We start from the raw sequence: 27689 nt of genomic DNA, 5'->3' as shown, positions 1-27689 counted from the left end.
AAGTTATATGCCTAAATCATCCTCAAGAATCACTCTATTGATAGATGAAAGTCGTAAGAAATTCCTTTTTCTTTTTTTTAGTTTTGGAGTAGTTTTATAAGATGTAGTGAATTGACGTTTTCCCCTAGATTTGCGGATGCTAGGTTGCGTGACAGTCGTGCACATAGCAAATACACGTAACATTTATTTTGTGTAAATGATGTATGATATGTGTATGTAAGAAAAGTGACTGAGTCACTCCTTTTGCGTTTAAGGAATTTCGTTAAAGCCAAGATCTTGGTAAATCTGGATTGAATTGTTTTGATATTTATACAATAGATCGCGTCATTCACGAAGACGCGTGCCTAGACTCATATTGACATGTTATTAAAGGTTAGATTTAACAAATCGGCAAGTCGTCGTGGATGCCACGAATACTATCAGCATAAGTTGCGTCAAGTAACAGAGAAGTTTAGTCGCCTGGCCAGGTGGACTGACTAAAATGAGGTGCACCGATTTTTAGATACCTTCAATAAAATGTTCTGTTGATAAAATACTGTTAATCTGCGCCTACGGCTAATTTTAATTTCTTAACTGAGAGCAATCTGGCTTATTATTTTGTCAACGTCGGACGTCCATAAATTTCAGGTCTTTGCTTTTTCTTTCTCAGTAAACTTAAAGCGCATTGCATGTTCGAGGATACAAATGAATTCACTTAATAAATGTTTGCTTTGATTATGAATTGCAGCTTCCGAGCAGACGCAGGCATCTTAGTCTATGACAGTCTGAGCTAACTGTTGAGCAGATTTGTAGTACCTACATTCGAAAGCCCATTCTATTATTTACCTTATTAACCGAGATTAAGGTACAAAGTTCAATAAGTGTTCATAATGTAGTTATTCCATATAATGCTAAGTTTGTCAGACTGTGAACTTTATAGCTACAAGGCGTTACATACGAGTATACTCCTTCCGTTTATTAAAAGTTCCTGATATCTAGGATCTAATCTTATTTGTAGCCAAAAATTGATGGTAAACATATTTCTACAATTCTATTACCGTGCCATAAATTACGGAACAGCCAGTTTTTGTGTTTATTCGTGTTTATGAGCCAGAATTTCCTCTATGCGTCACATATGAACCATATAAATTGTATGGCACAATAGATTTAATTTACTTAATATTTCTTTTTCAACTTTCGTAAATGACAATCTCAGGTTTATACTTTGATCATTTTGTCACTTTATTATTACGAGTATTTAGTTACTCCCTATTTTCTAAATACAATTTCATTAGTAAATATTTATTTAAATTTTTATATGTAGACAAATGCTCAAAATCTATGCTATGAATATTCATTTTTACTCAAACTAAGAGTGGCAGAACTTCTCAGTACATTTGGGTTACTGTATTATATTGGAACTTATACATATACCCCTTTATAGGTCTTATAGGATAAATTTACAAATAAAATTCCAAGTATTCAATTTAAATTGGCCACGAGAAACTAGGCCGGAATACGAACTTATTTTCTAATATTGTGTTGCTCGATTTTCTCGGGTAAAGTATAGGTAATATTTTATTTTACTTTACATTTTATGGGCTAATAAAGAACGTGAGCTCGAGTTTTGTTCTAAGACAACATTTTTGAAATTACGAACGTCTAGTCTAGAATAGAAAGGTTATAGGTACGAGTAAATACTTAATTCTTTTTATTCTCTCGGAAGGGTACCCACGGAAGACCCGCGTCCAGATCTTTAGGGGGTATCTTGACATTAAGCTGAGTTAAGACCTTTTCAGTCACGCTTAATAATAAGTTGGTTCTGTATGTCTTATGTAATAGTTAAGTTTAAGCGTCTTTTGGATAAAATTGATTCTATTCTATTCTTTTAAAACCTACTCGAGTCTACATAAAACATCAGAAATATGGTGTTAAAGGAAAAATTACTACCCCTCCCTGTTTTCAGAACTGACTAAGCTCCGTTTGTTTTTATTTTTGTGGTACACTTGAGGTTTATTGATGGTGGTTTAAATTTAATAGAAAACTATTTTTTATATATACGTATTTGCCTCGTATTCGAATGTGTTAAGTAAATTTGTGTAGGACAAAGCTTGTCAGTTATGTGAGGAGATATTATTTTTCTGCAGCCAAGAACTAGGATTTTTAAATACAAATCATCACCTGGCGACATGCGTGACATAAAAAATTATTGTGACTCCTTATCATATAACGTACCTGACGATGACGGATGGCGTAGGTCATTATGCATATTCTGAAAGTGCAATTATTGTACGGCTTTGGGAACAAATATTTTATTTTATTAAATATTTTGATTTGTAATTTTAAAAATCGTCTTACTTTAAATTTTGATTTGTGTTGTTTAAGTAGTCACACTACTATACATAAATCATAAACGGAAATAGATGTCGTAATACAAAAAATAAACCGGACAAGTGCGAGTCATACTGGCCCACAGAGGGTTCCGTACTTTTTGCTATTTGTTGTTATAGTATCATCTGTGAACATTTCAACTGTCTAGCTATCACGGCTTTTCAGATACAGCCTGGCGACAGAGGAACGGACGGACGGATATCGGAGTCTTAGTAATAGGGTCCTGTTTTACCCTCTGGGTACGGAACCCAGCTTAGTTTTTAAACTAAGCACTCGATTATTGGAGGCCGGATTCAAACCAACGTTTTCGTAGCGCTACGTCCAGCCTTTTCCCGCTTTGTAGAGGAAAGAGACTAGAGAACCCGCCGAGCGGGCTCCCGGAACTCAATGTGTTAAGTGGCTAACGCTTTGGGCCTCTAGGTTACCCCGTCGCAATCATTGTGCATCGTCACAATATTATTGTGTTAGCCTCAGCATCCTACTCGCCCACGTTATGCAAGCAGTTGGAAGCCCACCTTAAGTGCTGTAGTTCCCATTATTTACTGAGCACTGCTGCGCATTTGCTCCACCTGAAACTTATGTATACGGTAATCCCAAATTTTTTATCAGCTTCAATTTAACTACGTCAAATTTCATACATTTAGTCAGCTTTGACGAAGTTTAGATGTTAGCAATATATGATTTTTAGATCATCTGTTGTGAATTCCATCCAATTAGACCAACAAGCGATACTATAGGTACATTATTAACATATCATTATGATTAATTGTGGATATTTGTCTAAAAAAGATAAGTTTCATATTTCGCTTAGGACAAACATAGCTAAAATGTTTCAAAAATACCTCAGCTATCGCCATAAAGCTCACCTAGCTACCAAATATCTAACATGTATATAACGGTAAATGTTATTGATAAATATGTAGGAAGCTGAAATATCAATCAAAAGCCATTTAATGAAAAACAAAACAAATTCAACATTGTTGCAGGTCTTCATCCGTTGAATAATTCCGAATGATACTTGTTTAACAAATAACGTACTCCGTTGGAAATAAACCCACGTGCCATTGTTTTTCGCTCGCGGAAGTAAATTTGCTATACCAGATTATAAAGCATTAATAATGAAACAAAAGTCTTTCATGGCTCTTCTGCATTCAATTTGTTTATGTGGCGCGAAGTGTAACATTTCATCTGATTTTAATCTGAATTTAAATATTGGGCACGAGTAACGAAACGAGTCTTAATTAAAGACACCTACATATTGTTTATATTAAATTCGGGGAAAATAATTAAGTTCTTGGGTTACATTAAATGAAACCAATTTCTAAAATACACTGGTATTGTTAATTAAAAATAACAATTATCAATAAATAAAGCTTTAAAATAGGTAATTTTTTTTCATCTTGCATAATCTATGATTACAACAGAAAGTAAACTTATAAAACAAATTAATAGAAGGTCAAGTTTTATATTTTTTTACTGATAGTTTCCAGACTAGAAAACATAGAGGGATTGCAACCCACCTAAAATTGATATAATTATAACATAACTAATAACAAGTATAGGTAGGTACGTCCCACATCACCCGTAGGCGGTACCATAGAAAAATAAGCAAGCTAGTTTTTTTCCTTATTTTAGAGTATTCACTCCATACATAGATAAAAAAGCGGCCAAGTGCGAGTCGGACTCGCGCATGAAGGGTTCCGTACCATTTATGACGTATTAAAAAAAAATCTACTTACTAGATCTTGTTCAACATTTTACCACTTTGGACACACATTTTAGCACCTTGGAAGTGTCTCTAGCGCAAACTATTCAGTTTAGAAAAAAATGATATTATAAACCTCAATATCATTTTTGAAGACCTATCCGTAGATACCCCACACATGGGTTTGATGTAAAAAAAATTTTTTTTTGAATTTTATGACGTATTAAAAAAAAACTGCTCACTAGATCTCGTTCAAACCAATTTTCGGTGGAAGTTTGCATGGTAATGTATATCATATATTTTTTTTAGATTTTTCATTCTGTTATTTTAGAAGTTACGGGGGAAGTTACCACTTTGGAAGTGTCTCTCGCGCAAACTATTAATTTTAGAAAAAAATGATATTTGAAACCTCAATATCATTTTTGAAGACCTATCTATAGATACCCCACACGTATGGGTTTGATGAAAAAAGATTTTTTGAGTTTCAGTTCTAAGTATGGAGAACCCCCAAAATTTATTGTTTTTTTTCTATTTTTGTGTGAATATCTTAATGCGGTTCATAGAATACATCCACTTACTAAGTTTGAACAGTATAGCTCTTATAGTTTCGGAAAAAAGTGGCTGTGACATAATCGGACAGACAGACGGACATGACGAATCTATAAGGGTTCCGTTTTATGCCATTTGGCTACGGAACCCTAATAAAAACCATCTACTTATAATGAGGTTTATACAAATTAAGCGAAAATTAATCTATGATAATATTTTAAACAAGTTTAAACTTATTTTCTTTTATGATATACGAGACAAAAAGGCAGACAAATCGGTTGATCGTAAGCGATTGTCGTCCTCGATAGATACCCGCAACACCAGAGCTGCCGGTATTTAAGATGGGAGTACGCTCTTTTTTTGAAGGTTTGAAGTTCGTATCGATCCGGAGATACCGTAGGTGACAATTCCACAGTTTAGCTGTCCAAGGCAGGAAGCTTCTTGAGAAACGCACAGTTGAGGATTGCCAATCATCTAAGTGGTGAAAATGGAAATATTGTCGCGCAGAGCGATGGCGGGAAGCAGCATAAGTTTAAGCATACCTATGCAACTTATTAATATTGAGTAAAGAAATCCATGTATGGAATGAGCACTCTAAGTTTACTTATTTCTATTTCGCAGTACCTATTTTAAACAGTAGCCTTACCACTACTCGACTGACTTATCAGTGTCAGACTGTCCTAATATGCCAGTACGAACATGATGCATAGAAAGTAAGTTACGCACACGCTATGAATATGTCAGAATGTGTGATGTAGTGTCAAAGTCATGGTAGCCGTACTGGTTCCCGCTTCCAGGCCTCGTGTGATTATTAGCCTACCTGTGTATTAGAGTGCCCAATAATCACACGAGCATGGCTCATTACTCTATAATTAGGTCAACGAAAACCGCAGCGCACCGGGCAAGCCGACGCTCGAAAGATTTGAGCTGATTATTTGATCGGTTTTACTGGTTTTCAATAAACCGGCGAAAATGTTTAGGTGCCTAGGTAGCTAGACATTGTGTTGCTTTAATCAACATGCGGTTGTAGTTGCAGAAGGTGTTATATTCAGACTATAAACTGAAATAGATGTTGAATACTTATAAAACAAAAACGCCCTGGACCACCCGGCCGCGGCGGTACCCGTCCGTCCCAAATTGGCATGTTGACAATTTTTAAAATCATCTTTAATATATTGTCGGTACACTTGTATTGATTGTGAAAAACACAATATTTCAGCTATACTCAAAAGTTTTGACATCAATAATTGCATTTTTTATGGCTACTTTAAACCTCGCGCGAATACGCCTCGCGTCCGTTTGTGACATAACGGTTTCGTTGGTGGTAGATGTTGTTTACATGAGAACTTTACACACGAATATATTACTTTATATACATACAGTTCAGTATGGTCAGACTTATTTCACTCAAGTATTGACATCACAATTTTTTCTTGGATTTCATAAGATTACTTATCAAAGACGTTAATATTGCATTAATTAATACAATTTATCTTATTAACATTACTCGGATATTAGCTATCAAGGCATGTTTTGTACCTTTTGAATAGACAAATATATTCGGGAATATATTTGATTACCTGGAGATTTTTATCAACCGAATTCTCACACTATTAGTTGAATGCGTGAGTTTATTTTGATTGTCAAGGACTTTTGATCCCTCTAAAGATTTTACTTCAGAACCCCTAGTTTAAATTTATTCGATAGCGTGCAATGGCCATTTTACCAAGACATATATTGAATTTGGCATGTCCTGTAGCATGCAGTCGGCAGCAGTATTTCAGTGCGACATTACTGCCAAATGCATTGCTGCCGAAAATATCAAGATCTATGTTAATGTCCGGATTTTTGACATATGCAACAGTCGGCAGCAATATCGCGCCACAATATTGCAGCAGTAATCTGAACTCTGTAGTCTGAACCCGAACGGTACTTAACTGTGCTCTTGTAATTTTACGTTATCTGGGGCAACAACAATTTTCTTCATTTGGGCTAGCTGTCAGTCTGTGCGAAGGCGCCGTGTGGTCGGCGCGTAATCAGATTACAAGTGCGCTGATTAAGTAATCCGTGCTGATCTATTCCCATTTGTTGCATCAACGCTGGAGTTGGTTTTATGGGGGAATCAGCATAGCTTGGCCTCAAGATCCCTCTCAACTATGCGAAATCATTTAAAGCACTTATACTGGTTCGTCTAAGCGTATGACTCGCTCGTACTCCATTTTCGGACCCGGGTACGTCCTTAAACTACGTCCAAAAGAGAGGTATGGGCATTGTGAATGTCATCTCGCTTTGTGTGGTAGGGCACAGCCAGTGGATGTCATTCCAGATGGAGAAGTACCTCCACCTTACAGAAAACAGCAGCCAAATAACACTAGACTAGATAGTGTTGTGTTCCTGCCGGTGAGTAAGGTTGCCAGAGCTCAATGAGGGGGGGGGGGGGCGGGTTTAAGGTCGGCAACGCGCATGTAACTCCTCTGGAGTTGCAGGTGTACATAGGCTACGGAGGCTGCTTACCATCAGGCGGGCCGTATGCTTGTTTGCCACCGACGTAGTATAAAAAAAAATACGATTGGAAAATAGAGCCCGGAACATGTGACGAATTCTCTGGCCAACGTTTATGTTGATTTATAGGGACTAAATTAAGGTACACGCGATATCTAGGTGGGTTTGAGTTCTAACTGAATATTCATGGACGCAAAATATGACAGTTTCTGCATGCTCTATTATTGTTTTGGTATTAGTAATTCACCTGCCTACGGATACACTACGAGTCTTTTAAAACACATATAACTACATATATTAAATTAATATTCATAGTTTTAATATAGTAAATAATAATATAATAAAAGTTGCCTATACCTGACATCAATATTAATATGAATAACATGTAGATGTGTGCAAACATCGCTAGTATTTTTTTTTATAGCTTCATCTTCGACTACTCGGTGCCTTCTCTTTACCCAGAGCTATCATTTAAAAAATGAATCTATTGTTTGCGCAACAGTTGAGCTCCGTTTGGTCATCGAATGACGTCTACGTCTACGACGCTACGCGGCTAAGTTATGATCATGAGGAAAATGTCGTAAGTACATCAGGAGTTTAAAATGTTACTTTTATTACTATAGGACAATGGCAGTGTGGTTAAAATAGTACATTACGATACAAGTGCGAAAAATAGGAAATTCGAAACGAGTGGCGATAAATTAAAACACGACCGAAGGGAGTGTTTTAAATCGACACGAGTTGCGAATTGCCTATTCGCACATGTATCGTACAACGTTTTACAGTACATATGGCCCTTTAAATGTTCGACACAGTAACATAATATGCTACTTCTCGCACTAGTGCTATAAAGTAGCCCCATATGTACTGTAAAATATTAGAATAAGGTTTTGACACCAAAGAAACAAGGTTTGATTTGTTTCTCGAATTGGTCTTGTATACATAATTAAGTAATACGGAAAAATGGTATTAAGCTTGGATGATTTTTCCTCCAAATAGAATACCTAACTTTACTATTACAGAATTTGATGTAACCTTTTCATACCTGCAAAACTTTATGATAGGTATCGTCCGTCCTCACACCTGAAAATCATTCACGTCAACTATCCAAGATCCAATCTAATAGCATTCTTATGAAATACTTCAGAGACGATAACGCTTCAAATGAAATTTCTGTGAACAAATTTAATTTGAAGATAATTGCGTCATTTGGCCCCGCTCGTCCTACCGATGCGAATTTGATAAGACTATTCTAATTTTTCGATTGCGTTTATTGAAATTCAAAATACCAACCTTTCTTTTATACACTTAAGGAATGCCGGGAATCAGATAACTGAACTTTGATAACATTTTATCTGAAATTTTTAAAGGTATAAATTCACATTAATACCTACTTACGTTTTAAGTCCTTTCTAGCATTGTGTTTGAGCATGTATTCGTAGCTATTGATAATTTTAATGAATTTTATAAATATATTTTGTCTACGTGTCCTATTGATATGCCAGTAAAATAAATCGTAGTAACTTGAGTGAAAGATTTATTTTGAAGTTACTTATTTTGCTCACTAGACGTGTAACATGTTTTTAAACTCTTGGGTGTCCCTTTTCACGCTTTGCAAAAGGCAAACTCGACAAACGTGCCCACTAGTAGGTAAATACACAAACTTTTTTTTAATACTACGTCGAATCTAAACAAGCATACGGCCCGCCGATGGTAAGCAGTCTCCGTAGCCTATTTGTTGCTGGCCCTAACCCCTCTTCCTCGTTGAGCTCTGAGTAGGGTCTCGTGTTATTTGGCTGCGGTTTTCTATAGAGAAATCTGTCTTATAAGAAACATTGCTGCCTTTTATATGTAGTAATCTAAGAGTTTGCTAAGCGGTGAAGAGTTGTATCTTCTTATTGATACTAAAAGCTGTTTTACGAGGAAATTATGCCGCTGCAGCAATAACTTGTTTTACTGTTCCGTCCCGAGGGTCACTACAAATGCGTTGCATTTCAAAACCTTTTTCTCAAATTATACTTTTTCTGATGAACTATAATACTATAAAAATGGGTAAATAATGTGCTGCTTAACTGTGTTTGTAAAAATCATATCTTTTCTTAGTCTAATAGAAATGCCAAGGGAATTGGATTGGAAGCCACTTGTTGCTTTCACTCAGCCTTATTCGGAAACAAAAATTCAGGTACTAAAAGTGCGTTGCGATTGCACACAATACATGTAGCTAATATCCTAAGAAGGAACGAACGCATCATATCATATTTTACGTTTTATTTGTTTACGTCAAATGGTCGCAACAAGAATGATACCTACCGCAGGTCGGTAAAGGTACAAATACCAAAAGCGCGTCTGGACCATAAATTCTTAAAACTTCCTAAACGAAATTACTTTGGCGTACATTTTTCTCAAAGTTTCATTCCTTGTTTATAATTCGTTTCTTTAATTTATCCTTTAAAAGTTCCCTCGTTACGTTTATGTAATTAAACTGTTGCATTAATCAGGTGTCGTTTGCTGGGATATATTTTATTTTCTTGTCTGTTTGTTGCGGTAATATTTTAATTAGGGATTGTTAAAAACACCTTGCTACAGTGCAGTTATACTTCTAGCACGGTTTGTGCTTTAGATACAAATAAATACGTTTTATACGCTGTTGAAAGGTAAGCCCCACGTTGGGCGCCACTTGTCGTGGTTGGTGTACATTACAATAAACCTGGGTGCGTAGCCAACATACCAATCGTTTACGCCGTAGCAAACCAAACGGAACTGTCCCTGTGGCACTAATATGGAAGATTGATAGAGAGAGATGACTACGCTATGCTACGAAGCGTTAACGATTGGCATGTTGGCTAAGCACCCAGTTTTGTTACGAGTAACTATCCAAGAAAACTGAATGCATTTCAACAGTACAGGAAGAAAAGTAGTTATAAAGTATAAGAACTTATCGGATAATCCCCTGTTTCTTAAAAATCTTAACTCAACTCAAACACAAGTCATAAACTCATCACCAATAATTGTACTAGTCTAGTTTCGATATTATTCAATTGTTTCAATCCAACAAGGGAAAAAATCAAATTATTTTATGAAACAATTTTTGATTTGTGTTTTTAAATAGGTAATCACACTTTTTATACTTTATTAATATGTATAAATTATAAACGGAAATAGATGTCATACACTAAAGAGCTAAGGACGTTAGTCGCGTAAGGTGCAGACGCCGGTTCGATTCCGGCCTCAGCCACCGGTCACTTGGTCACTCCAGACTTGGTCACAGTTTCAGTCCAATCTTTTAGCCAGTATCATTTAATCTAGAGAGTGACCAACTATTTCCAGGACAATAATGAACGTGTGCCTCCTAACCGAGACATGGTTTGTGTTTGAACAAGCATTCTGTAAAGCTTATGGAAGTGACCTGTATTATTTGTGACTATTGATTATTTTATACTTTACAATATTTTTATTTTTCTTTAATTATTAAAATCCAACCAAGAGCATGTCGGCGCGTGCTCAGTGTGGGTTTCTGTATCTAGACTACATATATACACACACGTGTAAACGCGGTAAATTAATAAAAAGTTTAGGAGTTACGTCAATTCAACGTGAGTCCATCATCAGGACTTAATTTGACAAAAATTGGACCAACCTGAAAATAGGACCAGATACAGAATAAGAAATAGAACACAATTAACTGATAACCTATTTTTTCCGGTAATTAGTCAACTTGACCCTGTTTCATTGTTTAAATTGGATCATCGGTAACATGCATACAAACTTTAATTGAACTGTAACTGCGTATGTCTTTAGCTTTACAGTTAAACGTAGACAGATGCACTTCATTAGAAACCTATACTTTATATCAAATGGTTTAGTTAGGTCCTCGTTAAGTCTATTTCAAAATAGCGGTGGATACAAAAGAACGATTTTGATAACAGTTATATTGGGAATAATTATATCACATTTAATTTCAAATTTATTTGTTTTTTGTCAAGTGTAATACTTAAACACTAATACCAATTTCTTTTCCAATTCCCCCTGCTGTAAAGCTGCAACAGTAACGCTTCATTAGCAATGCTGCTGTAGTCGTAAATATTCTGAATGTAACCTAAACCGGGTCAAATTTAGCCTTTTATCGCCCACTGCTGAGTGTAGGCCTCTCTTTGAGTACGCCACTTGTCCCGGTTCTGAGCTAATCTCATCCAGAAGTTGCGCGCTACTAAATAAAACATCTAAAATACCGCTAAGTGAGATTTGCCCATTCCAGTTTCTGTGTATCGTGGTGTTATCCATCGGTCATTGTGTGGCCTGAGGAGATCGATTTGCGGCTTCAACGGCTTGTCCCGTGATCTGACATAGGCGTATAACGTATTAGTGTTTGTGCACAGCCAAATCGAAAATCCTTAGAAACTAACATAATTGGGTCATACACAGATTTTAAAACAAAAGTATATTTGTGAACAAAGTTAACAGCTTGATTGATCATTCTTTCATACGGTTTAATAAAAAAGGAATAACCCTTGGAGTATTAATAGTTCAATCAGAAAATTGAAGTAATTTTGGGTCTGGCTACTGGAGAGACGTGAAATTAATTGATATATTGTATGACTATGTTCAAAGTGTACATCATGTTAACATGTTATCTTTTAGAACACTTCTGGAAGATACATTAGAGTTTAGTTATACGGAATAACTTCTCGAGATGCGGCAATGCTTTGAGAGTGAAGGTAATTTGACGATTTGCGGTGCGGGTAATTAATCATAGCAAAGTTTGATGCACCTACGTCTAATATAGCAACATCCATAGACTACGAAGACCGCTTAGCGCTGCTTGTTAGTTTCCATAGGCTGTAGCTAAAATTAAGAAAAAAATAACTTCGTAAGGAGCTAACAATAAGTACCAGGGCCTCATGAATTATGAGAAGGTGTCGTTGACCAGCCAGATGTAGCATATGAAGGTGGTGCGGCCCGCGCGGTGCCGCTACTTGCGTATCCTATCTGTATACTTTTGGTTTGTTTACCTATATGAACTATATTATTATACTATTAAAATTTTATTTTAGTTGACTCATAGGAAAAAGTATTGTATACAATAGTGATATAATCAAGCTTTTCAATCTCATACCTGCGTTAGTCGACTGAAAAGCTCTCCATTATATCACGAATGTATGAAATACTATTGTATTTAAAATTGGTTTAAGGTTTATTGAAACATCAAGAGTAAAGTAAAACGGCAAGAAGAGCTATGTCACATTTTGTTAAACTTTTTCGCAAGTTTGCGTTTCGATTTTGGTCATCAACTCTTCTGGAATGATCGACGATATCGGAAGTAGATAATCGACGTGGCAGTTCTAAGGAACGCAATCTCGATAAGTGGGGAGTATAATTATAACAAATAGCAATTTTGCTTACGATCTCATCTGAAAAGATTTTTGGCCACGAGTTGTTTATCTGTTTTCTGGGTATATAACTGTCTACCAGAATAGGTATTCTACTACCTACACGGTGTTTTTTTAAGTCCGTTATTTTTTTTAGGGTTAATTTTCGAGATTATCGATGATATATTTTTATCTAATAAGGCCGTGCGTGCGTGCGTACGAGCGTGTACACTTGCCTTAGGGCCTGTTTACATATTAATTATTGTTTAGTATGAGTTTGTGGTTAGAGCAGGGGTTCCCAAAGTGTGCGCCGCGGCGCCCTGGTGCGCCGTAGAAAGTAAAGAGGGGCGCCGTGAGTTCTATCATTATCCGAAACCACAAATATTCGCGGGTACCTATTTGGGCGCTCGCATCGGTAAATAATATAGCGTCGTGTCACTCTTTTTCGACCGTGATTTTAAATTTACAAGGGCGCCGTCGCAAAATACTAAACTTGTAACTGCGCCGCATGTTGAAAAAGATTGGGAACCCCTGGGTTAGAGCGATGGTGGCCGAGTGGATATGACGTCCGACTTTCAATTCGGAGGTCGCGGGTTCAAATCCTGGCTCGTACCAATGGGATTTTCGGAACTAATGTACGAAATATCATTTGGTATTTACCACTAGCTTTTCGATGAAGGAAAACATCGTGAGGAAACCTGCATACATCTGTGAAGAAATTCAAAGGTGTATGTGAAGTCCCCAATCCGCATTGGGCTAGCGTGGGGACTATAGCCCAAGCCCTCTCGTGCATGAGAGGAGGCCTGTGCCCAGCAGTGGGATGTATATAGGCTGAATTATTATTATTATATGAGTTTATACATTTGCTACTAAACGCAAGTACTATCTCGATATTCGAAATAATATCATTGATATGTCATAGTTATCAATTGTTTGGTGCATTTAAATAATAATGTCCGTGTTACAACAACGTTATTAATTACTTTTACGAAAAAAGTAAGAAAGTGAAATACAAATTTAACAATGCCATTCAGTTTGCTTAGATGTGCTTTAGCCATACCTCGAAGTTAACGGAGTTACAAAAAAAAACACCGTGTATAATATTAAGTTCGTGGTAGACAGCCTATACTATCGGCCCGATTCGACTCTTTCTTTTGTTTTCATACCAATATTACGTGACAAAAAAATAGAACCGGTTAAAATAGTGTAAATTTTACACGTCAATTCCAGCAGTTGCGTGGGCGCCCGGTAAAAATAAACAGAGAGGTGCGCCAGATCACACAAACTTATTTAAGTAACTGATAATAGAACATTAAATGGGTAAACTTGTAAGACTTCATTTCAATAATGTTGTCTCTTTGGTTATAAAAGATTCCAGCCCACTTCAGAAACTCCCGCCTACTTTCAAGATCTGTATCACCCCTGCATAAATTAAAATGTTAGTTTTACCTACATAGGTATTTTACATCACTCGCAGTGCCTCTCACTATAAATAATACGCTGGAAGTATGGACAAAATAAACATAAGATCAATTTGTCGAGTTCGAATTATTCGTTCTTTACTAGCGTTTTAAATAACAGCCCTGTCCTCTATGTGGTAGTTGTTCTGACATGTTCGCATTAAAAATACACAGCGACAGTGTTTAAAAACGTTTTTTAATACAGTTGCTCAAAAAGTTCTACTCTACGTAGTTGTTTAACGTGCGGAAAGTTTGATTTCGCGAACTAGTGCTTTTCACTTTTCCATTTTTTATGACTACTTATTGATGAGTAATTAATTTTAGTTTCCTTTAAAAGTCTCAATGAACTTATAAACACAAAGTAAGAATAATAAAAATATACATTTCATATTTTATTGCTTACGTCTTCATCATTATAATACTTTTATTTTTTTATATTGAAAAACCGATCTTAATAAGTTGTCTGAATGGAACGGAATAAATAGCTGCCGAAACGCCTATCAAAGAAGAAGCGTTTTTTCTTACTGCAAGCATGTTTTAAGTTTCCAAAGGCAACATTTGATATTGTTTTTATACAATTTAAATATACGATACGATACGCAAATAATCGAAAATAACGATACTTAGGTAATAAAAAGCTTGTAATAGTAGATATTTTATATTTACAATTGTTTTTGTCTTATTGAATATGCATAAAAAATACTTGTTTTTTTTATTGTTTCGCAACTGTATTAAAAAAAAACGTCGTTCGATACACGTGCGGAAATGTCATTCTTCACTCGTCCCAAGATATCTCGCTGCTCGTGAAGTAATAATATGCTATCCGCACTAGCATCGAAATGTACTATTAATCTACAGATATTGTCAATAATCCAATTGTGTATAGACGACACAGGTTGGTTCTTATTTCAGGAACCTAACAATTTTGCTAATTTTGAAACATCGTCAACATTCAAAGCCGGTACAAAATCATCTGATGCCATAGATCAAGTTATTCATAACTCATAAATAGCTTTGACGGCGTGCCTTCGCAATAATTTACAGGCCTATAAGAGCATAGCGTCTTTTATTATTTGCTTAAAACCCTTTGTACAAATCTTACCTCACCTTGGCCCCTTTAAAAATATTGAAACTTCTTCCTTGCGTTGTCCCGGCATTTTTGCCACGGCTCGTGGGAGCCTGGAGTCCACGGTGACAATCCCTAGAAGTGACTGCCATCTATTCTGACCTACCAACTCGGAGGGTAAACTAGGCCTAATTGGGATTAGTCCGGTTTCCTCACGGTGTTTTCCTTCACCGAAAAGCGACTGGTAAATATCAAATGATATTTCGTATGTAGATAAATTCCGAAAAACTTATCGGTACGAGCCGGGATTTGAACTCGCGACCTCCGGATTGAAAGTTGTACGCTCTTACCACTAGGCCACCAGCGCTTCTCTTTTAAAAATATTTAATAACTAGATATAAATAGAAATGCTGAGAACGAGCTCACGAAACAAGCATTTGACAGTCAGATTCGCAAACGTAAATATTTAAGATAGTCTCGACTGTTTTGTGACTATTATTTTATTGTAAGTTTTGCAATGGAAACGTACCAGCGATTATTTACTTTTAATATTATTAAACAGAACAGTTGAATAAATAAACAAATAAACGGTTGCGTGTCGTTTGGATCCATTCATTTGAACGAGATGTACACGTTCTGTTCGTGCGAATGCGGTGAGCGTGAATGAGTAGATATGTTTAGTTCGCGGAGTCCGTGCACGCAGTCATGCCTGTTATCAATTTAGCTAGGACGAATTCTACGGCTGATATTAATTAAACAAGCAAGCCCGAAGCGAGTGCAAAGAGTTTCCGTTTCCACTTGGACAAAAATGCTTTTGTGTGTCTGTCCTGCTGTTCTTCTCTAGGTATAGCTTTTCATGAAATATTAAGTATTTGCAAATCGTTTTTATTTGTAGAGTTCGTTTTTGGAATTTTTTATGAGTATTTATTTTCATGCAAAGACAGACAAGCGAGGTCTACAGCTGATAAAGCCAGTAGTAATTGTATTTCAAGGTATGCTTTTGGGCATTTTTAGAACGCTTGGCGCTCAGGACTAACGATTGACGTGATTTTGTGTAAGTTAACGTGCTAATCGTTTACGCTCCGTAGCGAATGAAACGCAACTGTCTCTATCGCACTGATAAGAAAGACTGAGAGAGAGATGACTACGCTACGCTACGGAGCGTTAAGGATTGGCACTTTCGCTAGGCACCCAGGGTGCCAATCACTTGCTCAACGACAACGAAATGCTTTGTGTCTCTCTATCACTATTTAGTGAGACAGTGACAGTTGCGTTTCGTTCGCTACGGAACTTAACGATTCGTATGTTGGCTACACACCCAGACGGGTATAACACCCACCTGGGTATCTCTATTCGTCTCATACAAATTGCACCCGGCATTGAAAATTATAATGTCAAGAACGTTGTCACGAGTAAAGGTCAATAGACAAGAAACGAGTCACAACAGAACGAGAATGATGAGTCCTCGAGATGGCGCACGGCGCTCATTAGTTGGCGTGAATAATGGACGCCACGGGAATACACGTTACGACTTATTACGTAGTTTCCTTGATGCATACAATTTTTTAAGTTCTTTGCTATTCTTTTTATGTATTTTACTAGCTTGTAGGGTAGAGATAGATAAATATAACACTATGCAATTTAATGGATTTGGATGGCCGCGCACTGTGCGGTTTAAGAGGAACTTCCTCCCGCGCACGCTCCGGTTGTGGAATGAGCTACCTGCCGAGGTTTTCCCGAGGGTCTACAGTATGAGGTTCTTCAAAAAAGGAGTGTACAGATTTTTAAACGGGTCGGCAACGCGCATGTAACACCTCTGGAGTTGAAGGCGTCCATAGGCTACGGTGACTGATTACCATCAGGCGGGCCGTATGCTTGCTTGCCACCGCCGTGGTATAAAAAAAATTAACACGAATAAATAAAGACTGTCAAGCGTGACTCAAGAATAAATTATTTTTATATTGAAGTAAGTACTTAACTTTCTTGTGTACGCTTGGACCTACCAGAATTATTTTATATGCTGTTAAACATACAGCATAGATTATGGTACCATATAATCGGTGAAAAATAATTGTATTTGCAATAGCCGGAATTCAAACAACCGGATAACTTCGGATATCCCAAAATATCTCCCTAACCAACGAATAATTGGCATGGCCAGTAACCAGCACAGAGCTTTCAATTTTCTGAAATGTTTTAAAAATATATGCCGGACACGCTCCCAAATTTAAACATAAATTATAGGATTATCTCGAATCAGAAGGTTTTATCAAATCCCAGTTCACATATCACGTAGATTTTCCGTAGATACATACGTAATTGATCAAATTTGACCTTTTTGTTTGAGGACAACAGATGCATTATTAATTTAAACCGGGTCCAAATCACTTGTACAGAGAAGCTTAAATAAATATTCAGTGGACAAATTTTCACACCAAAAGTATTATTCGGAGTCGGACTGATCAGGCCCGGGTTTCCGGTTCGATTTCCGGTTGTTATTCTCATGAATAATGGTACAAATACATAAAAGGAAATGTAATATTTCGCCAGTGGACAGGGTCCCACAGTAATAATGACGAGCATGCTTCTTTTGTGCTCACATCTAGAACTGTCACTGAAGTATTGGATTTTATTAACCTGGAATTATTTGTATATATGTTGTTTAAACTTTGGGGTCATCATCTCATGCCTTTGCGTCTATAGCAGACGATTTAAGCATTGCTGTTTAGACAACGGGTTTGGTGACTGTGGAGGCCAATGCGTAAGCGTCACGACCTTCCACATTTTTGGCAAAGAAAGCTCATGCCATCTGATGTTCCAGTCCCGGTTTGCTTTCTGCAACACCTTCGGCTATCTAACGCATTAAACCAGGCGTGGTTGCATAGCCTTCTACCCTCCACAACACGTTTGCGCCATCTATCACGTTCTTCAGCTAAGGTTTCCCAGGCATGGTGGTCGATTTCAAATGCTGACATATCTTGCTTAACACAGTCTTTAAAGCGCAGCATCATCATCATACATATTGGGGTCATGGTAGTAGTCTAAATCACTTGTGTCCGATACCATTTTCTTACCCTAATTGCCTACTGTATCCATCATAAGAGAATCTATGTCGCTCTACTATTTTGTATTGTTTTTGTATTTTATGGTAAAGTTACACCAGTTACATTTTTAAATGTTTCAATAAGTTCCTTATAAAGTTACTATGTAAGCAAGAAACATGTATTTATTACCTGCGAATAATTTTATCGTTACGATTACTAATACTATCTTGCTACAGTGATTCTGTTTAGGATTTTATACAACAACTTTACAATTCAAGTATTTTTCTCACTTACTTTATGTACCCCTAGTGTAAATAAATTCGATTTCGAAACGTGATGTACGCGTTTGCGTTTAGTCTCATTTTGTATTGGATTTAGAAAGAGCGCGCCAAGCGGGACGTTTTGGAAACTCAAAATCCTATACAAAATGAGACTTAACGCAAACGCGTTCGTCACGTTATGATGTCGATCAAATTTACACTAGGGGTACAGTATGTTTATAATATTTGAAGCATTGGCGAAAAAAAATCTTTGCAGAATAATATTCATCGCGTAGCACGACACGATGACTTCGTTAAAAGTTAGCTTTTTATAAAATTTCCCGGACTCAGTTAACAAGTCAATTACTAGTTTGTCCTGTAACAGTTTCATAAATAATATTTTGTAATACCATTAAAGCGAATTGTAACCGTGTAGATAACTGAACTAAACTTGTAATGTTAGTTAAATCACTAAACTGTTGTTTAAATGCCCTATACTTACATGAACGTACCTACATTTTTTTATATGAAAAATTGAATGAGATACGAAAATCAGACATCAGAATCAAACTTTTTTATATTGTCAATCCGCAAACAATTAAATTAGATTGAACTAATGGAGCGACCAAATTAAATTAGTCACGTCTGATTTGTACCCAAATTAGTGGTTAAGCCTTCGGGTTCCGAATTCGTTTAACACTTATGAATATTCAAGCCGTAGATTTGGGCTTTAGGGTTTGAGCAAATGTTTTAGTGGTCACTGACCGTAAAAACTTTAAGTATAGGGCCAGGTCACACTGGTGCGTTGTGTTGCGTCGTCGCAACGCATTTAATGTGGCATGTCATTAAAAAAATATATGTAAAACGAGGTAACGTCAACGCTGCGAGGACGCCTGTGACGAAAAAACGCGACGTAACGCAATGCACCAGTGTGGTCACAAACTTAACAGACCAATTCCAACGTGCACAGGTGCACTTCGAACCGATATTTCAATCATATTGGAATCATATCACTTCTGTCATTCGCGCGGGCGTCTCGCTCGCACTATTTCATGTACGGACAAGTCAGAGTAAAATGAATTCGTGAATGACAGCTAACTGATATGATTCCAATAATATTTAAATATCGGCTTTATGTCAAGTGCACGTTCAAGTTAGCCTGTTAGCTTGTATTTGGTGCAATGGAGAATATGTTTATGTGTTTATTGAGACCGTTAGTCATAAAAAGGGGGTTAATTATAATGAAACAGCTAATAAGCGAATTACAGGATATTTTTGTTATAATTTGTCAAAATGATCTATCCATCTATTTTTTTTATACTACGTCGGTGGCAAACAAGCATACGGCCCGCCTGATGGTAAGCAGTATCCTTAGCCTATGTACGCCTGCAACTCCAGAGGAGTTACATGCGCGTTGCCGACCCTAACCCCCTCCCACCCTCGTTGAGCTCTGGCAACCTTACTCACCGGCAGGAACACAACACTATGAGTAGGGTCTAGTGTTATTTGTCTGCGATTTTCTGTAAGGTGGAGGTCTATTACTTTCATCACATTATAGTTGTGCCCCAATCATTTTGCGGCCCGCTTAGCAATTCATCTTCAGCTGCTGACTCTTATGGGTATCAAGTCAAACTACACTGGACCAATAATCATAACGAGATCTTATTTATCCACAAGATTAATTTAAATCAGTTACTAGCCGACCAGCATCCAAGGTCGTGTATATTTTAATTTTCAACAAAATGTTCAAGTAGCCACTCCGTTTATTCTTAATTAATTAAAACAATATTGATAGAGAGAAAAAGATAGACTCTTAGAAAAATAAGTCTGTCTGACTCTAAGTACTTGAAAGTTTGAATAGGTTTATGTAGCTTGAAGTGCCATTGACAAGTCTAATTACTAAAGGCAGTGGTTTCTTGAGGGTTACTTGAATTGCCTTAGTTTTGACACCTTATTACCTGGCTTGCTCCCGTAGGGATACATCGAAACGTAATAATTCAGTTTCAATATAATAAAATTGCTTATTTATCCCCGAAGGTACACGAAAGTTTTAATGTTATTGTATAAATCTTATGACGAACAAAATAAGAAAAAAGTATTCCAGCCCTACAAATGTATCAATTAAATGAATGACAATAGTATAATTTTTGAAATACAAATTGTTTGACAGGTAGCAATTTCATAATGTCAGATTTTAAGCGCCATTATTATATTATAATATTGAAATATTACATACTTGAACTCACGGCCTCTGGATGAGCCTCGGCCTCTGGTGAGTTCAAGTCTCACGCAAGACAGTAATTTGTCCACTTTTAAATTTATTCTAAGCTTAATAGCATCATTCGCAGACGTTTCTGCTTGTTGTTAATTAATTACATACTTATTTATATACTTAATATTATAATATTTTATAATAATAAATATTATTATATAAAATATATTAAATTAAATATATTAAATATTATTATAATATTTTAAACGGCTTCATTTTGACCATTCCTTAAACATAAGAATATAAAAAATATTTGCTAACTAATGTTTTCTTATATCCTGGATAACATATAATATATATATATATATCTTATCTTATACCTTTAAACGAGCAATTCTTGTATATATATAAATATATATATTTCTGTGATCTCGGAAACGGCTCTAACGATTTCGCTGAAATTTGGTATATGGGGGTTTTTGGGGGTATACAATCTATCTAGATTAGTCTTATGTTTGGGAAAACGCGTGTTTTCGAGTTTTCATGCGTTTTTCTTTCGACGCAGAATATGGTCGCTAATTTCGTGTTGCCGGCCACTGTCCGTCTGGTCCAGCGGGTTAAGACGCGGACTGCTAAACGAGTGTTACGGGTTCGAATCTCGCCCGGTGACTAACTGTTTTATTTTTATATGTTCAAGTTTATATATAATTTTTAAATTTTTATTGTTTTAGACTAGTTTCATTTAGTAAAAAAAATGTAGTTCAGATTATCACCTATAGACCACCATATTACAATAAATAGTTATAACCGAGCAAAGCTCGGTCGCCCAGGTACTATATATTATAGGACATTATTACACAAATTGACTAAGTCCCACAGTAATCTCAATAAGGCTTGTGTTGAGGGCACTTAGGGAACGATATATATAATATATGAATATTTATAAATACTTAAATACATAGAAAACACCCATGACTCAGGAACAAATATTCATGCTCATCACACGAATAAATGCCCTTGACAGGATTTAAACCCGGGACCATCGGCTTCGTAGGCAGGGTCACTACCCACTAGGCTAAACCAGTCGTCAAATCAATCAATTATTAGATTATCAATTACTAGGCCACTAGGCCAGACCGGTCGTCAAAAACATTATAAACTATGTAAATGTACGGCAATGCACAAGCTCTCACTATATTGATCAAAGCAGGTCCAGTCAATAGTTAAGCTCTTGTCAAACAGCATCGACCTTCTTTTCACAAAGAAGCTTGCCTGCACATTGGCGGACATGATTGCAATTTCATATAACTGCCCCGCTTATTTTCGTTATTTATTTTGTTTAGTAGTCGTTCTAAGTGTGAAATATACATATGATTTTAATAAAGTTCCAAGTGTAAGTCTTGTGATAGTTACTTTAAGTGTTGCGCAGACTCAAATGGTCAATTGTGGAACATAATGATTTGATAACATGATATGAGATTTAAGAAATAATACAATTGTAAACGGGAATCATATAAACACCTCCGACAACTATAATATATGTTGTTTTTCATTAATAATTTGGCTATATGTCCATTGTAGTAAAAATTAAAAAGTTTTTATTTAGTTATATTATGATGTTCGTATTTCACGGAAGATTCTTTTATTTCTCCAATATAAAACAATGTTATTTATTAATTTATTCATTTTGACGACTGGTCTGACCCTGCATATGAAGCCGATGGCCCCGGGTTCGAATTCCGGTAGGGGCATTTGTGTGATAAACACGGAGTCATGGATATTTTCTATGTATTTAAGTATTTATAAATATGTATATATTATATATATCGCTGTCTAAGTACCCTCAACACAAGCCTTATTGAGCTTATCGTGGGTCTTAGTCAATGTGTGTAATAATGTCCTTTAATATTTATTATTATTATTATTTATTTATATTGATCTATTTTTTTTTATTTTTTTTATTTATATGTATGTATTTCCTCGCATAGTACCCATAGCACAAGCTTTGCTTAGTTTGCAGTTAGGTCGATTTGTGTCCCCATATATATATATATATATATATATATATATATATATATATATATATATATATATATATATATATATATATATATATATATATATATAAAATTGGACCACGCGCTTACCACCACTGATCTACTCCTGTAACGAAGCGTCATGAATCCCAACTTAATCCCAATTTGGACTTGTCCGTTTACGAGTGTGAGCTCGCATAATCGCTGACATATCCCCGTGTTTGAACAACTTTGATCGCTCAACTGCGGTATTTGATTTAATGTGTTATCTAACCCTATTATTCATTCGTTTCTCATTAGAATTGTTAGGTCAGACTCTATTCGGGTATATAGACTCTGAGCTAACAATTCTATTAATAAAAATACTGGGTAGTTTTTTATTATTAGAACATGATACTTATAAAGGGAACGAGTATAAGTTGGATTTGATGTGTTTGTGCTATCGCAATAGTCCAATTTTTCTGACACGTCGACGGTCAACTTTTGATGACTAAGTATTTTTATGTCATCTAGAATGTCGCTCTGAATTATCTATTTCTCTCAAAATTATTATTTCTAGCATCGATTTTTTCAAGAGTGCAAAAGATGGCGCGGCATTTCATTACACAATTTATAAGTATAACGGCCCGATTCGAAGAATGATTAAGACACGTGTAAGATCTTAGAAAGATCTTTAAAAGATCGATAACTAAACGACATGTCAAAATTGACGTTTATTTTGATTCCGCTGTGATCCCAATAAGATCTGTCTACGATATTGCAAACGTCAAGGTGACATTGGTTGCCCGAGTCGAGCTGCTTCTGTCTATTATACGACTTACAAACGATATCTAAATGAGAACTTATCGTTATCGTATCTCATTCTTCGAATCGGGCCGTAAATTAAACTTTTTATGCATACTTAATCGAAAGTCCTCACTTGATGAGTAAGGGGCACCATACTACGGCGTAGCAGCTGCTACGAAGTTCGTAGCGTGTGCAAGTATGGACGGGTAATACATTATACATTATGGATGGTGAACTTAAGAACAAGTGTGTACACTTTGCTGTAGCTTTATGAACTAGATTCTACTTTCTTGTGTAACTTTCCAAAGGATTGTCAGAAAAAACATCCAAAAACTATGTAGGATTTTAATGCTTAAATTCAGTTTAGAATCAAAAAAATCGATGCTCAGGCTGCACCCGAAGTCAACGTCCTCGCGAGTGTCGGCTTAGCTTATATCCCTCACAACACCACCCGCTGCAGAAGATCGAGCGGGCAGAACTATGCGTTTGAAATAGAATTTCGCTTGCTCGCGCGCGCAAGGCAGCACAGGTCCGTCTAGCAACACGACTTGTCCTACACCAGCGAACGAAAAAAACATGGAAGACTAACGTCAAACAAAATATCAGCGTAAAAGTGGCCCCACTATTAAAACACGCAGTACTCATAACGGACCAATTGCAACTCGGATCTTGTTTTCTTCGACGTAACTTCGTTTGACCATGATTAGTCAATTTAAACCACCCAAACTACGATTGGTGCATTATAAAATAAGGCGCTGTGATTGGCTGTAGCGTTGACACTTGAAAATACATGACAATGGAAACCAACTCGAAGTAGACGGTTTCATGCGATATAGAACGTTTTAAATGCAATATTTTTGTATGATAATTTATTATTTTATTTTAAAGTGTATTAATATACAGGCTTGTTATTTGTTCGTTGGTCGCACGTGTTTAAAGGCATTTAGGCCTCCGAACCAATTAGTACATTGTATCGTTCATCTTATAGGGCACTTGTGATATTTAGTTTATAAGTGGCACAGAAATATGTCTGATAGAAATTAATGTAAATGTGATAGGCCAAAATCGGAAAAAAAACAGCTGGCATTTGGGATTTTAAAATTTTGCTCTGATCAAGATGAAAACCGATATCTGAGGATCTGAGAGGACTTTTATTATGAATTTGAAATCAAAATAAAAAAAAATCCGCAGGTTTGAATTTCAGAATTTTTCATCCGATCAAGATGAAAATCTATATCTGAGGATCCGAGAGGACCTTTATAACGAATTTTAGATCAAACATGAAAATAAAACGCTCGCCATCTTGGATTTCAATTTTAATCTTGATCAGGGCAAGCATGCAGAAATCGTATTGAAAACGTCGTAGGAACAGTTTGTATGGGAAAATATAATTATTGTTTTTACTATTTTCCTCGCATTCTTTCCATATTTTTTCACCGTTCAAACCGTCCCTGGACCTAGAAATATTCCAATATCAAAATTAGCCAAATCGGTCCAGCCGTCCGCGAATTTAACGAAAAGTTATAAATAGCAGCGAGATACCTGTAAACACACAGTGTACAGTGTAAACGTGACGAACGCGTTTGCGTTAAGTGTCATTTTGTATAGGATTTTGAGTTTCCAAAACGTCCCGCTTGGCGCGCTCTTTCTAATTCCAATACAAAATGAGACTAAACGCAAACGCGTACGTCACGTTTCAAAATCGAATTTATTTACACTAGCCTAGGAACCTAGGCGAGATTTAGGCTTAGTTTTTTAGGAATTAAGGAATAGTTTTGTGAGAAAGATTGTAAAATTTCATATATTTTCGATAAAAGTTGCAATAGTATTAATGATACAACTGAAAGAAATAGGGGTGACTTCAAGATTTTTCTTCTCCACGTATTTAAATTAAAATAGATTTCCAGTAAAACCCTGTAGATTGTTATATATTTTTTTCTGCTCATAAAGTGTCATATTTAATATAAAAAATGGTTCAGAGTAACTTAGTTTTACGATATTTCGCGGGACGAGGAACCTTAAGTTTATTCTGAAATACATTAAAGTTAGTGACGAACAGTTACCAATAAAATTTACTTAGTTCAAAACATTGTTATGAATGCGGTCGACTTGGATAAGTTTTGTTTGGCAAAGATACTAAAAAAGTAAGACTACAACAATTCCATTGTTGCGTTGAAATAATCTAGTACATACACCGCATTGCAGTTGAAATGATTGATTGTAGTTATTAACTGTAATTTAAACCTTAATTTGAGCGTCTCTCTAGAAATTGTTTTTTAGACTGACTTTAATTAAACTACTTTGTACCAATATCTCTACAAAATTTAGGTTTATTATTATTACCTTTGTATTGGGAATATTAGAATTCCTATTTATTATTTGCTACCTGTTGCCCAAGGCTCTTTTGCGTTGATTTTTATATTGGTTGGTATAATTCTACATGAAATTTACGCAGCCAACAAAAGCAGTTGAAAATACGTGACATTTGTTTCACAAAGTCTCAACTCCATGTATCGAAAAATTACTTTAATTTATACTAACTTTAATTCCAAAACTCACTCAAAAACATATTTCTTCTCGGTACAAAAGCCAAAATTTTAAAACAGTTTAAATAAATAAAGCAGAATTTTTAAAAACGCTGAAATCCGTTTTTGTTGCGTTGTAACTAGTTTTACCTAGGAAAAACGCGTTATCACTGAGGGGATACAGAAAACTAATTTTAAATACGGAAAACGTGTTTTCACTAAAACGGGTTTTTATATATACCTTTAGGCAAAGGCCAGCCTTTTCCACTCGTATTTGTCGTATGCGACTTTATACTTATATCCTTCCTACCACCCGACTTATCTCTTCATCTTCTCTTTTGCGGCCTGATTCTTCTTCTCTTACTTCCTCTGATGTGCCATTATGTGACAATTTTACACCACTTCAATGAACATACGATGACGCGTCTTTTTGGAAAGTGGTGTTTCTGCTAGTGTTATATCTGTGCCTTTATTCGCCAAGTTCAAGAGGCCAGGCGCGGCTGCGCATCCTTCACTGAGATTATTATTTTCTGTTTTGCATATTCAATCAATTAGCTTTCTTCGTATAAGTTCAGTCAATCAGTAAAGCAGTTCATGCAGTCCTGGCTTTAGAAAATTTAAATTATATGAACTGTGAACTACTAACTTTGAAACATTAAGAAGGAAGAAGACTTCTAAATATTTTCCATTCTCTATGATTTTTTAGTATGTTTAACACATTGAACAAATCGGTTTATAGGCTAGATAAACTCGGCAAAAATTTTTTTTTTCAAAAAACCGAAACATTTATACCTAGCATATATTATGCTGAAGCGACCCACATTAAAATCGAAGTGATTTGTTAAGATTTAGTTAGTAAAAACCGTTTTCTCCCGAAATGGAATTTCATAGAAATATTACCGTTATTTCGTTAGATTACAAAAGCTATTCTACCCTCTTCATTACTTTCACACTTTTACAAAACACATGTTATTTTGATGACGTACGACTACTACTACAACTATGTTCTCGTTATTTGCATATTTTGCCTGTAGAGTCTCTCACTGCGCTCTAAACTTATCGGACTACAACTACATAGCGGTAAAACATCTTTTGATCACGTAGATTAATGATACTTGATGAACGATGGCTAAAACGATACAAACCATAGAAATATAAATTATAAGAATGTAGCGAGGTTGACGGCGACACATTCCCGTTCAAATCTGACTGACGGTCCCTCTCAGGATGCCAGTCCTTTACGGGCTGTCATCAGAATCAGCCAGGGACCAATCCATTAACGCAGCAGCTGTCCGGATCATTGAAATAAAATTCACTGTATCGCAGTCAAACACACTCAATCATTGACTATTTTAATACTTGACATTCCATCAAACGCAGTCATCAAAACAGACGGTATTCGACATGGTTTAACGAAAAAGATCCATCCTCTAAAAATTGAATGACTTTTTCTTTTGGCAGAAACTTCAAATTTTATTGACAGAATTTTGTGGATTGGATTCTTTTGCCTAATTACGTCCACTGTTGTCAAGCGGACCCCAGGTTCCCACGAGCCGTGGCAAAATGCCGGAACAACGCCTAAGTACTTATTACTCATTACCGTAAATCGTATAGGCACACTTTTAGAAACAAAAACTTTACATACTTAATATATCATTATTTTTTATGTTAAGTACATTAGGTATAATTGGTAAAGTGATAATTTTTTTACGTTTACAAAATTATTCAATAATAACCTAAAATAACATGTAAATCGCCATTGGAGTAGGCATTACAAAGGTCAGCTTCAAACTTCGTAAGTCGCAAGG

The 27689-nt window shown here is 36.0% G+C and overlaps 1 protein-coding gene across 1 annotated transcript in view; it reads left to right on the top strand.

Annotated features, from left to right (window-relative positions):
* The window catches only part of LOC133520427 (short neuropeptide F), a 108998-nt gene that overhangs the window by 16744 nt on the left and 64565 nt on the right, over positions 1 to 27689 (top strand). The window lies entirely within an intron of this gene.

This window comes from Cydia pomonella, chromosome 8 (genome assembly GCF_033807575.1).
Source record: "Cydia pomonella isolate Wapato2018A chromosome 8, ilCydPomo1, whole genome shotgun sequence".
Taxonomy (NCBI): domain Eukaryota; kingdom Metazoa; phylum Arthropoda; class Insecta; order Lepidoptera; family Tortricidae; genus Cydia; species Cydia pomonella.
The sequence above is the reverse complement of the archived record's forward strand: the minus strand, read 5'-3'. Positions and strand labels throughout refer to the sequence as shown.